Below are 13,506 nucleotides of genomic sequence, written 5' to 3' on the forward strand. Positions count from 1 at the left end.
CTTGCGTGCCTTGCAGGATTTTAATCCATGACCGCGTCATGTATTACTAACTGTAATGTTTGAGACTGTGGTCCCAGCTCTCTTCAAGTCATTGACCAGGTCCTCGTCCCATGTAGTTCTGGCCTGATTCCTGACCTTTCTCAGAATCATCCTTACTCTACAAGGCGAGATCTTTCATGGAGCCGCGGACTGAGGAAGATCAGTCATCTTGTATTTCTTCAATGTTTGTAATAATTGCACCAACAGTTGCCTTCTCACCTAGCTGCTTGCCTATTGTCCTGTAGCTCATCCCAGCCTTGTACAGGTCTACAATTTTTTCCCTGGTGTCCTTAGACAGCGCTTTGGTCTTGGCCATTGTGGAGAGGTTGGGAGTGTGATTGAGTGTGTGGACAGGTGTCTAGTATACAGGTAATGAGATTAAACAGATGCAATTAATACAGGTAATGAGTGCAGAGTAGGAGGCTTCATAAAGAAAAACTAACAGGTCTGTGAGAGGCAGAATTCTGGCTAATTGGTCGGTGATCAAATACTTTTTTCATGCAATAAAATGTAATTTAATTATTTAGAAAATATAAAATGCGATTTTCTGTTTTTTATTTTTACATTTAGTCTCTCACAGTTGAAGTGTACCTGCAATAAAAATTACAGACCTCTTCATTCTTGTAGGTGGGAAAACTTGCAAAATTGGCAGCATAACAAATACTTATTTTCCCCACTGTAGTTTGTGGACTCCATATACAGTATGTGGGCCGTGCTATATACTATGTGGGCCGTGCTATATACTATGTGGGCCGTGCTATATACTATGTGGGCCGTGCTATATACTATGTGGGCCGTGCTATATACTATGTGGCTGTGCTATATACTATGTGGCTGTGCTATATACTATGTGGACTGTGTTATATACTATGTGGGCTGTGCTACATAATAATAATAATAATAATACATTTTATTTTTATAGCGCCGACATATTCCGCAGCACTTTACATTTCAGAGGGGATTTGTACAGACAATAGACATTACAGCATAACAATAATCACATACAGTAGATTATAACAAATACCAAGAGGAAAGAGGGCCCTGCTCGCAAGCTTACAGTCTATGAGGAAAGAGGGAGACACGAAAGGTGGGTGGTAACAGTTGCCCTGATTGTATGGACCAGCCATAATGTTAAGTGTGTAACAGTACAGACACAGAGGGCTAATGGAGGCATAAAGCATGTGGGAACATGATGCGGGGAACCTGGTTATGGTAAAACTTTTGGCTCTGCCACACAGGGATAGATTAGGTTAATGTGTTGGGGTGGTAGGCCAGTCTGAATAAATGTGTTTTCAGGACACGCTTAAAATTGTGGGGATTGGGGACTAATCGTATTGACCTGGGAAGTGCATTCCAAAGAATTGGCGCGGCACGTGTAAAGTCTTGGAGACGGGAGTGGGAGGTTCTGACTATTGAGGATGCTAATCTCAGGTCATCAGCAGAACGGAGGGCGCGGGTAGGGTGGTATACTGAAACAAGGGAGGAGATGTAGGGTGGTGCTGAGCCATGGAGGGCTTTGTGAGTGAGGGTAATAAGTTTATACTGAATTCTGGAGTGGATGGGTAGCCAGTGTAATGACTGGCACAAGGTAGAGGCATCGGTGTAACGATTGGTGAGGAATATGATCCTGGCTGCAGCATTCAAGACAGATTGGAGGGGGGAGAGTTTGGTAAGAGGGAGACCGATTAGAAGAGAGTTACAATAGTCGAGACGAGAATGAATAAGAGAAACAGTAAGAGTTTTTGCAGAGTCAAAGGTAAGAAAAGGTCGAATTCTAGAAATGTTTTTGAGGTGCAGATGACAAGAGCGAGCCAGTGATCGAATGTGGGGGGCAAAGGAAAGCTCGGAATCAAGTATGACCCCAAGACAGCGGGCCTGTTGCTGGGGAGTAATAGTGGAACCACACACAGAAATGGCAATGTCGGGTATAGGTACATTAGTAGAGGGAGGAAACACCAGGAGTTCAGTCTTTGACAGGTTCAGTTTCAGATATAGTGAGGACATGATATTAGACACAGCGTTTAGACAATCGCCGGTGTTTTCTAGAAAGGCTGGCGTGATGTCAGGAGAAGAAGCGTATAATTGGGTGTCATCAGCATAGAGATGGTACTGGAAATCAAATCTACTGATTGTTTGACCAATAGGGGCAGTGTACATGGAGAAGAGGAGGGGACCTAGAACCGATCCTTGGGGGACCCCAACAGTAAGGGGAAGATGAGAGGAGGAGGAACTGGCAAAAGATACAGTAAAGGAGCGGTCGGAGAGATAGGAGGAGAACCAGGAGAGAACGGTATCCTTGAGGCCAATGGAACCGAGCATAGTGAGGAGGAGCTGATGATCCACAGTGTCGAATGCTGCAGAGAGATCCAAGAGAATTAGCATGGAGTAGTGACCATTTGATTTAGCTGTTAGCAGATCATTAGAGACTTTAGTAAGGGCAGTTTCAGTGGAGGAGTGTAAAGAGCGGAAACCGGATTGGAGAGGGTCGAGAAGAGAGTTTTCTGAGAGATAGCGGATAAGACGGGAGTGGACCAGGCGTTCCAGGAGTTTAGAGATGAAGGGAAGATTAGAGACAGGTCTATAGTTAGCGGCACAGTTTTGGTCGAGGGATGGTTTTTTAAGTAGTGGATGTATGATGGCATGCTTAAATGAGGAGGGAAAAATACCAGAAGAGAAAGGTTAAATATTTTAGTTAGGTGAGGGGTGACAGCAGGGGAAAGGGACTGAAGGAGCTGTGACGGAAATGGGTCACTGGTGCAAGTAGTTGGGCGAGAAGATGCAAGGAGCCTGCTTACTTCTTCTTCTGTGACTTGTTCAAAATCAGAGAGTGAGTTAGATGCAGTGGGGGAGGGAGGACAGTGCATGGTATGAGGTGATTGGGAGATAATTTCCTGTCGGATCTGGTCAATTTTTTCTTTGAAGTAATTGGCCAGATCGTCAGCTCGGAGCTCCGTGGTTGGGGCCTGTACTCTTGGATTGAGTAGAGAATGAAAAGTGTCAAAGAGACGTTTCGGGTTATTGGACAGTGAGGTGATGAGGGTGTTGAAATAGGTTTGTTTGGAGAGGTGAAGGGCAGTGTTGTATGTTCTAAGCATAAACTTAAAATGGATGAAATCTTCGGGTAGATTGGATTTTCTCCACAGACGTTCGGCGCACCTGGAGCACCGCTGCAGGAAACGTGTTTGCACCGTGTGCCAGGGTTGTCGCCGTCTGCGTTGTGGTGTTCTATTTATAGGGGGTGCAAATTCATCCAGGGCACTTTGAAGTGTTTCATTGTAATGCTTCAATGCAGAATCAGGACAGGAGAGGGAGGAGATAGGGGCCAATGAAGACTGCAAGTTCTTCACAAGTTTCTGGGTGTTAATGGCCTGTATGTTTCTATAAGTCTGGACAGTGGGGGTGACCTGAGTGGCCTGGCAGTTCTTGATAGAGAATGAAAGAAGATTGTGGTCAGAGAGCGGGAGAGGGGAGTTTGCAAAATCATCCACTGCACAAAGCCGAGAGAAGACCAAATCGAGGGAGTTTCCGTCTTCATGCGTTGGAGAATTAGTAAGCTGCGAAAGGCCAAATGAGGAGGTTAGAGATAAAAGGTGAGTAGCAGATGGTGAGAGGGGAAGAGCAATGGGGATGTTGAAATCACCCATGATGAGGGTAGGGATGTCACAGGAGAGAAAATGTGGAAGCCAAGTGGCAAAATGATCCAGGAACTGATGGGAGGGGCCGGGAGGACGATACACCACCGCCACTCGCATGGAGAAGGGGGTGTAGAGTCTGATGGCATGGACCTCAAAAGAAGGGAAGACAAGTGAGGGTACTTGAGGGATAACCTGAAAGGTACATTTTGGTGATAGGAGCAGACCAACGCCTCCACCAGCTCTATTGTCTGATCTTGGGGTATGAGAGAAGTGAAGCCCCCCGTATGAAAGAGCAGCAGCAGCGGTAGTGTCTGACTGCTGGATCCAGGTTTCAGTAAGAGCCAGGAGGTTAAGAGAATTAGAAAGGAAAAAGTCATGAATGAAAGAGAGTTTGTTACACACTGAGCGAGAATTCCAAAGTGCACAATTAAGAGAGACAGATGGCATGCAGGGAATATTAATAAGATTAGAGGGGTTTCTGAGTGTAGCAGTCGGGAGGTTTGACTTTCTATAACATGGGGGACCAGTGTTGGGAGCAATGTCTCCTGCGACTAGGAGAAGGAGGATAGAAAGAGTGAGCAGATGGTTAAGTGATTTGTGAGAGCGTCTCTGATGTTGAATGGTGGGACTGACTGGATCTGTGCAGTTTAACAACGTGAAAAGAGCATGAGTGCTATACATAGGAGAGGAAAGAAGCGAGGGGCCAATGTTGATGGAGTGTAGAGAGTTAATGCCAGGGCGGTGGATGTGTGTGAATGCAGCGGCCAGGATTAAAATTACACAAATGCATATGGTATATATTTGTTGTACTCCAAATGTACAGGGAGTAGATGTATATAAATGTCTTACCTGTCTCCTGCCCTGTCTAACTGCCATGTTATAACTGCCAGTACTTTGATAAACTGTACTTGGATAAAGTGTGCATAAATGCCCCCTGCATAAATGCTATCCCCAAGCTATGTCTGAATATATAGGAGGATAAGACTTAGAACTTTTTTTTTTTTTTTGGGCTCTCTCTCTTCTCGTTAATCAATCACACTAAATTGAGACACCAGGACCCAATAAAATGTTGTGGTCAAATAAACACATGTCCAGCACTACATGGATCATAAAGCACTTTGAAAAGTTTCTTGACCTCACAACATAAGGGGACAAGCAGAGTAAGTTGAAAAAACTATATACCAGATATAAGCTTGCAGAGTTGAAAACACAGAGATAGCATTCAGGATTAACTGCTTGCTGACATTGAATGGAGACACGGGAGTGGATTCAGAGCAGAGATTGGAAAAGCTGGTTACCTGTATGAAGAGAATAGAGATGCGTGTCACATTCATCCATGTTATAACTGCCAGTATTTTGATAAACTGTACTTGGATAAAGTGTGCATAAATGCACCCTGCATGCTATGTGGGCTGTGTTATATACTATGTGGGCTGTGCTATATACTATGTGGGCCATGCTATATACTATGTGGGCCGTGGTATATACTATGTGGGCTGTGCTATATACTATGTGGGCTGTGCTATATACTATGTGGGCTGTGCTATATACTATGTAGGCCGTGCTATATACTATGTGGGCCGTGCTATATACTATGTGGGCCATGCTATATACTATGTGGGCCGTGCTGTATACTATGTGGGTTGTGTTATATGCTATGTGGACTGTGCTATATACTATGTGGCTGTGCTATATACTATGTGGGCTGTGCTATATACTATGTGGGCTGTGCTATATACTATGTAGACTGTGTTATATACTATGTGGGCTGTGTTATATACTGTGTGGGCTGTGCTGTATACTATGTGGGCTGTGTTATATACTATGTGGGCTGTGTTATATACTATGTGGACTGTGTTATATACAGTTGTGGCCAAAAGTATTGACACCCCTGCAATTCTGACAGATAATATTGTTTCTTCCTGAAAATGATTGCAATCACAAATTCTTTGGTATTATCTTCATTTAATTTGTCTTAAATGAAAAAACACAAAAGAGAATGAGGCAAAAAGCAAAACATTGATCATTTCACACAAAACTCCAAAAATGGGCCAGACAAAAGTATTGGCACCCTCAGCCTAATACTTGGTTGCACAACCTTTAGCCAAAATAACTGCGACCAACCGCTTCCGGTAACCATCAATGAGTTTCTTACAATGCTCTGCTGGAATTTTAGACCATTCTTCTTTGGCAAACTGCTCCAGGTCCCTGATATTTGAAGGGTGCCTTCTCCAAACTGCCATTTTTAGATCTCTCCACAGGTGTTCTATGGGATTCAGGTCTGGACTCATTGCTTGTCACCTTAGAAATCTCCAGTGCTTCCTCTCAAACCATTTTCTAGTGCTTTCTGAAGTGTGTTTTGGGTCATTGTCCTGCTGGAAGACCCATGACCTTTGAGGGAGACCCAGCTTTCTCTCACTGGGCCCTACATTATGCTGCAAAATTTGTTGGTAGCCTTCAGACTTCATAATGCCATGCACACAGTCAAGCAGTCCAGTGCCAGAGGCAGCAAAGCAACCCCAAAACATCAGGGAACCTCCGCCATGTTTGACTGTAGGGACTGTGTTCTTTTCCTTGAATGCCTCTTTTTTTCTCCTGTAAACTCTATGTTGATGCCTTTGCCCAAAAAGCTCTACTTTTGCCTCATCTGACCAGAGAACATTCTTCCAAAACGTTTTAGGCTTTTTCAGGTAAGTTTTGGCAAACTCCAGCCTGGCTTTTTTATGTCTCGGGGTAAGAAGTGGGGTCTTCCTGGGTCTCCTACCATACAGTCCCTTTTCATTCAGACGCTGACGGATAGTACGGGTTGACACTGTTGTACCCTCGGACTGCAGAGCAGCTTGAACTTGTTTGGATTTTAGTCGAGGTTCTTTATCCAACATCCGCACAATCTTGCGTTGAAATCTCTTGTCAATTTTTCTTTTCCGTCCACATCTAGGGAGGTTAGCCACAGTGCCATGGGCTTTAAACTTCTTGATGACACTGCGCACGGTAGACACAGGAACATTCAGGTCTTTGGAGATGGACTTGTAGCCTTGAGATTGCTCATGCTTCCTCACAATTTGGTTTCTCAAGTCCTCAGACAGTTCTTTGGTCTTCTTTCTTTTCTCCATGCTCAATGTGGTACACACAAGGACACAGGACAGAGGTTGAGTCAACTTTAATCCATGTCAACTGGCTGCAAGTGTGATTTAGTTATTGCCAACACCTGTTAGGTGCCACAGGTAAGTTACAGGTGCTGTTAATTGCACAAATTAGAGAAGCATCACATGATTTTTCGAACAGTGCCAATACTTTTGTCCACCCTCTTTTTTATGTTTGGTGTGGAATTATATCCAATTTGGCTTTAGGACAATTCTTTTTGTGTTTTTTCATTTAAGACAAATTAAATGAAGATAATAATAACAAATAATTTGTGTTTGCAATCATTTTCGGGAACAAACTGAGTATTATCTGACAGAATTGCAGGGGTGTCAATACCTTTGGCCACAACTGTACTCTGTGGGCTGTGCTATATACTATATGGGCTGTGCTATATACTATATGGGTTGTGCTATATACTATGTGGGCTGTGTTATATACTATGTAGGCTGTGTTATATACAACGTGGCTGTGCTATACTATGTGGGCTGTGTTATATATTATTGGGGGTATAGTATATTCTATGGGGGAGGCTGTGTCATATACTATGGGGGCTACATTATATTCTATTGGGGGCTCTTTAGATTTTATGAGGTAGGATTGCATCATACTCTTTGGGGCTACATTATATTCTATGGGGGGATGTATTATATTTATTATACTCTGAGGGGTGATTGCATAATACCCTATGAGGGGGGCTACATTATACTATATGAGGGGGGCTACTTTATACTATATGAGGGGTGCTGCATTATACTCTATGAGGTGGTTGCATTATACTCTGTGGGGTGGTTGCATTATACTCTGTGGGGTGGTTGCATTATACTCTGTGGGGTGGATGCATTATACTCTGTGGGGTGGTTGCATTATACTCTGTGGGGTGGCTGCACTATGCTCTATGGGGTGACTGCATTATACTATTTGTGGGCTGCATTATACTGTATCGAGGACTATGGGGGGAATACATTATACTATATGAAGAACTATGGGGTGCATTATACTATGGGAAGTGAATTGTACTACATGGATGACTCTGGTGGTGCGTTATACTATATGGAGCACTATGAAGAGTGTATTATACTATGTGGAGGACTGAGCAGTGTATTTTCATATATGGAGGACTATGATGAGTATATTATACTATATGGAGGACTATGGGAAGTGTATAACACTATATGGAAGACTGAGGAGTGTATTTTACTATATGGAGGACTATAGGGAGTGTATTATACTATATGGAGGACTATAGGGCACATACAGTCATGGCCAAAAGTATTGACACCCCTGCATATCTGTCAGATAATACTCAGTTTCTTCCTGAAAATGATTGCAAACACAAATTCTTTGGTATTATTATCTTCATTTAATTTGTCTTAAATGAAAAAACACAAAAAGAATTGTCCTAAAGCCAAATTGGATATAATTCCTCACCAAACATAACAAAGAGGGTGGACAAAAGTATTGGCACTGTTCGAAAAATCATGTGATGCTTCTCTAATTTGTGTAATTAACAGCACCTGTAACTTACCTGTGGCACCTAACAGGTGTTGGCAATAACTAAATCACACTTGCAGCCAGTTGACATGGATTAAAAGTTGACTCAACCTCTGTCCTGTGTCCTTGTGTGTACCACATTGAGCATGGAGAAAAGAAAGAAGACCAAAGAACTGTCTGAGGACTTGAGAAACCAAATTGTGAGGAAGCATGAGCAATCTCAAGGCTACAAGTCCATCTCCAAAGACCTGAATGTTCCTGTGTCTACCGTGCGCAGTGTCATCAAGAAGTTTAAAGCCCATGGCACTGTGGCTAACCTCCCTAGATGTGGACGGAAAAGAAAAATTGACAACAGATTTCAACACAAGATTGTGCGGATGTTGGATAAAGAACCTCAACTAACATCCAAACAAGTTCAAGCTGCCCTGCAGTCCGAGGGTACAACGGTGTCAACCCGTACTATCCGTTGGCATCTTAATGAAAAGGGACTGTATGGTAGGAGACCCAGGAAGACTCCACTTCTTACCCCGAGACATAAAAAAGCCAGGCTGGAGTTTGCCAAAACTTACCTGAAAAAGCCTAAAACATTTAGGAAGAATGTTCTTTGGTCAGATGAGACAAAAGTAGAGCTTTTAGGGCAAAAGCATCAACATAGAGTTTACAGGAGAAAAAAGAGGCATTCAAAGAAAAGTACATGGTCCCTACAGTCAAACATGGCGGAGGTTCCCTGATGTTTTGGGGTTGCTTTGCTGCCTCTGGCACTGGACTGCTTGACCGTGTGCATGGCATTATGAAGTCAGAAGACTACCAACAAATTTTGTAGCATAATTTAGGGCCCAGTGTGAGAAAGCTGGGTCTACCTCAGAGGTCATGGGTCTTCCAGCAGGACAATAACCCAAAACACACTTCAAAAAGCACTAGAAAATGGTTTGAGAGAAAGCACTGGAGACTTCTAAGGTGGCTGGCAATGAGTCCAGACCTGAATCCCATAGAACACCTTTGGAGAGATCTAAAAATGGAAGTTTGGAGAAGGCACCCTTCAAATATCAGGGACCTGGAGCAGTTTGCCAAAGAAGAATGGTCTAAAATTCCAGCAGAGCATTGTAAGAAACTCATTGATGGTTACCGGAAGCGGTTGGTCGCAGTTATTTTGGCTAAAGGTTGTGCAACCAAGTATTAGGCTGAGGGTGCCAATACTTTTGTCCGGCCCATTTTTGGAGTTTTGTGTGAAATGATCAATGTTTTGCTTTTTGCTTCATTCTCTTTTGAGTTTTTTCATTTAAGACAAATTAAATGAAGATAGTAATACCAAAGAATTTGTGTTTGCAATCATTTTCAGGAAGAAACTGAATATTATCTGACAGAATTGCAGGGGTGTCAATACTTTTGGCCATGACTGTAATAATATATGGAGGACTATGGGGTGTGGATTGTACAATATGGAGGACTGTGGTGCACATTATAATATATGGCGGACTATGGTGTGAATAATACTAAACAAGCAAAATGCTGTTTATTCATCTAGTGATTGGATTGTTTATGCTGGAAGAAAAATCATTGTTCTCGGCAGCACATCGCCGGTGTAAACTGTAGATGTGCTGCTGATAACATGATACTGTATGGGGACAGAATGATCTAATAGTGATTGTTCTGTTCCCATCATTATTCCTCAGCCGGTGTAAAGAGGCCAGGAAACAAGTGTGGAACGATTTCAATATTGTCGATCACGCTTGTTTAGCGGCCTGAACTCAGCGCATGTAACTACAACCGAAATGCTCCTCTGTGATGTGCCATATGTCAGTATTTGGACCCCTTTTTAAACTTTGCCTAAAACCGGCCCTGTGTGTCACGGTAAGTTTGTAAAACCATTTAGCTCCAGATAATTGTATAAACAGGTCAGTTTTAAGCGGTAAAGGATAGGGAAGGTGACCCGTGACTCACAGGCACAGCCCTCCATCCTTCTACCAAACCCCCCACGGTGACCGGAGAGGAGCATGGCCGTATATGAGCCTCAGTCGGACTCCGGAAGGGAGGAAATAAATGAGATTTGGGCATTTTGGTTTCACTAAATTTTGTATTTAGAAACTTATTAAACCAAGTCCAAGTTATGATCTCCCATGCAAGGGAGCGTAAACTAACAATTTACCACACATTCAATAAACTTCAAATAATATAAGGGAGACAGGACATAGGCAGGGGTAGGGAAAGGCACAAAGGATTTATTTATACAATATCCAATAATCTATAATGGTGTCATCAATAACCAATCCAGGGCGATTAAAGCGGTTATGCAACCCACTATTGTAGGATCATATATGAATCCCGTCCCAGGCCGTGACAAGTTCTCAGTTGGCTACGGAGAGAGCCTCCGTGCCTGATCCAGTCGAGTATCTGAGTGAAGCTCCATCCAGGGATGCCGAACCCTGAAAAAAGAATCCAACCTGTCGATTCTAGTTGCTTCTATTCTTTCATATAACATAATGTCATTCATCTTTTCACCATAGATAATGACAGTGAGGGCGACTTCCACTTGGCTGCAATGTGGATTTTAGTGGCCATACATAAGTAGTTTACTAGCTTCTGAAAGCTTTTTGGAAGCCGGGAAGGCCTGGTTCCCAGTAAAAGGGTAGAAGGTTCCAGAACAACCGGTCCACCATACATCTGTGCTATCAGACGCTTCACCTTCTCCCAAAGCCCAGAAACCACCGTACAAGTCCACCAAATATGTCTCATGTCACCAGATATTCCACAGCCCCTAAAACAGTCTCCTGAGATATTGGGGAAAATACTGTGAATTTTTTCCTGTACATAATAGACTCTGTGCAATAGTTTTAAGGAGGTCTCCACAAGGGAAGTCTGGTGACTACCTCTTCATAGGGTGTCATAGCTACGATACCATTCATCAATTGACTGTTCGAACCCCAAATCCTCCTCCCATTGTAACATATACTTTAATTTCTTATCATCTTGTGGAGAATTTATAGCATAGTAGATCAATGAGATCATTTCCCTGCCCAAAGGGTTATTTAGACATTTATTTTCAAAAGTCCTTGCCCTGAGTGTAGTATCGCTCGGGAAGATCTGCTTTGCAAAGTGGGAGATCTCGTTCAATCGCATTACCTCCCTAACTGGAGGGTCAAATTTTTGAGCAAATTCCTGTCTGTCAAGTAAGATATTAAATGGGGAACACAAATGTTTAAGTATATGAATACCTTTCAGCTTCCACCAAGAAAAAATTTGTGGCTCAAGGCCTGGCGGGAACATGGGGTTTTGTAATATAGCTGTCAGGGGAGAAGGGCTTGATTGTAAGTTATATTTAAACCGGACTTTCCTCCAAAGAAGCAACGAGTGGACTGTAAAACGAGCCACATTCATTAACCCCCGTGGAAGTCAGTCTGTGGTCCACATTAGGCCTGATAAAGAGAATGGTTTGGAGAGAAATGATTCCAGAATAACCCATCTCGGACTATTGGGATATGAACACGCACTTATTAATGGAGCAATCTGTGCCGACTTGTAATAAAGTGTAAAATTAGGGAGGGATAAACCCCCTTCTTTTCTGTGACGGAACATAAGTTTTTGCACAATTCTGGGTTGTTTTCCGAGCCAAAGAAACTTAGACTTCATAGAGTGTAAATGAGTGAACGTTCTGGCTGGTACCATAATTGGGAGGGACCTAAATAGATATAAGAAGCGAGGCAGTGACACCATTTCTAATGCATGTATTCTGCCGAGCCAGGGTAACTTTGAGGAAGCCCATCTATCCAGGTCCCTCTGGAAGTTTTGGATCAGTGGAGTGTAATTCCACCTAAACAGAGTTGACCTCTTGGCTGTTAAGTTGATACCCAGATATGTTAGACAATGTTCTTTGTGTATAAACCCAAAATGGGAGGCTATATTAGTTTGCTCTGTCTTAGGAAAATTTACAAATAATGCTTCGGGTTTATCAATGTTAATCTTTAACCCTGAGATCTTCTCAAATTTGTGAAGGAGAGAAAACAAGTGAGGGAGTGTAGTGTGGGGACTTATTAATGTTAGCAGGAGATCATCCGCTGAGAGGCTGACTTTATATTGGTCTCCCATATTCTCAGGGCCCAGGATATTCTGATCTCTCCTTATTGCTTCCGCAATGGGTTTCATTGCAAATGTAAAAAGATCCGGAGATAGAGGACAGCCCTGCCTGGTACCCTCTGAATATTAATTGGAGGGGGATGTGGTGACGGGAGTTTTACATAAGCGATAGGGCTATCATATAACAATTGGAGGCACTTTATAAGTTTAGGGGAGAATCCGACTTCCGATAGAACCGTAAAGAGGTATGTCCAGGACGCCGAATCGGAAGCCCTCTCAATATCTAATGCAAGCAGGAGAAGTCGCTTTCGCTGTAGGTTAGTTGTATGAATAATATATAACCCTCTCCTAATATTATCTGGGGCCTGTCGCGCTGGTATAAAACCAACCTGATCCCGATGGATGAGGTGAGGGAGGATTTTATTGATCCTGTTAGTCACAATGGATGTAAAGATTTTGAAGTCAATGTATAAGAGGGATATAGGTCTATAATTTGTGGTGAGATGATCTTTCTTAGGGTTAGGGATTACGGTTACATGCGCCACGTAGAGCTCAGGGGGCAGCTGTGAGCCATTTAGTAGTGAATTACAGAGGTTTTTATATGTGGTGTCAGCACATCGCTGCATTTTTTATAATATATTGCTGTAAGACCATCCGGTCCCGGGGCCTTTCCTCTTTTTAGTTTTTTGATTGATGAAACTATTTCCTCCTCAGAGATGTGTAAATGGAGTTGTTGTGCCGCGGACTCAGTCAGGTTAGGTAGATGTAGTGTGTGAAGGAATGACTCCAGTAGTGAGGGGGGGTGATTGTGGGGGGAATACAAACTCTGGGGGTATTCATTATAAGTGCTATACATGACATCGGGGTGGGCTGAGATCTGACCCTTAGGGTCTGTTATAGAGGAGATTATATGCAGTGACTCTCTCATTCTGAGCTTACGAGCGGCATCTTATTAGGCTTATTGGCATGGTGATAAAACGCGGCTTTACTCCAAGTTAGCGCCTCTCCGTTCTGGTGGTGAGAATGGCGTCTAATTGTCATTTCATATCTTGTATTTGTGTAGATAAGTATAGGGGTGAAGAGCGCTGATTGGCCAATTCTAACTCCTGCAGTTTCTCCTCCAGTC

The sequence above is a fragment of the Dendrobates tinctorius genome, unplaced genomic scaffold (genome assembly GCF_039654945.1).
Source record: "Dendrobates tinctorius isolate UK_male_01 unplaced genomic scaffold, ASM3965494v1 ptg000106l, whole genome shotgun sequence".
Taxonomy (NCBI): Eukaryota; Metazoa; Chordata; class Amphibia; order Anura; family Dendrobatidae; genus Dendrobates; species Dendrobates tinctorius.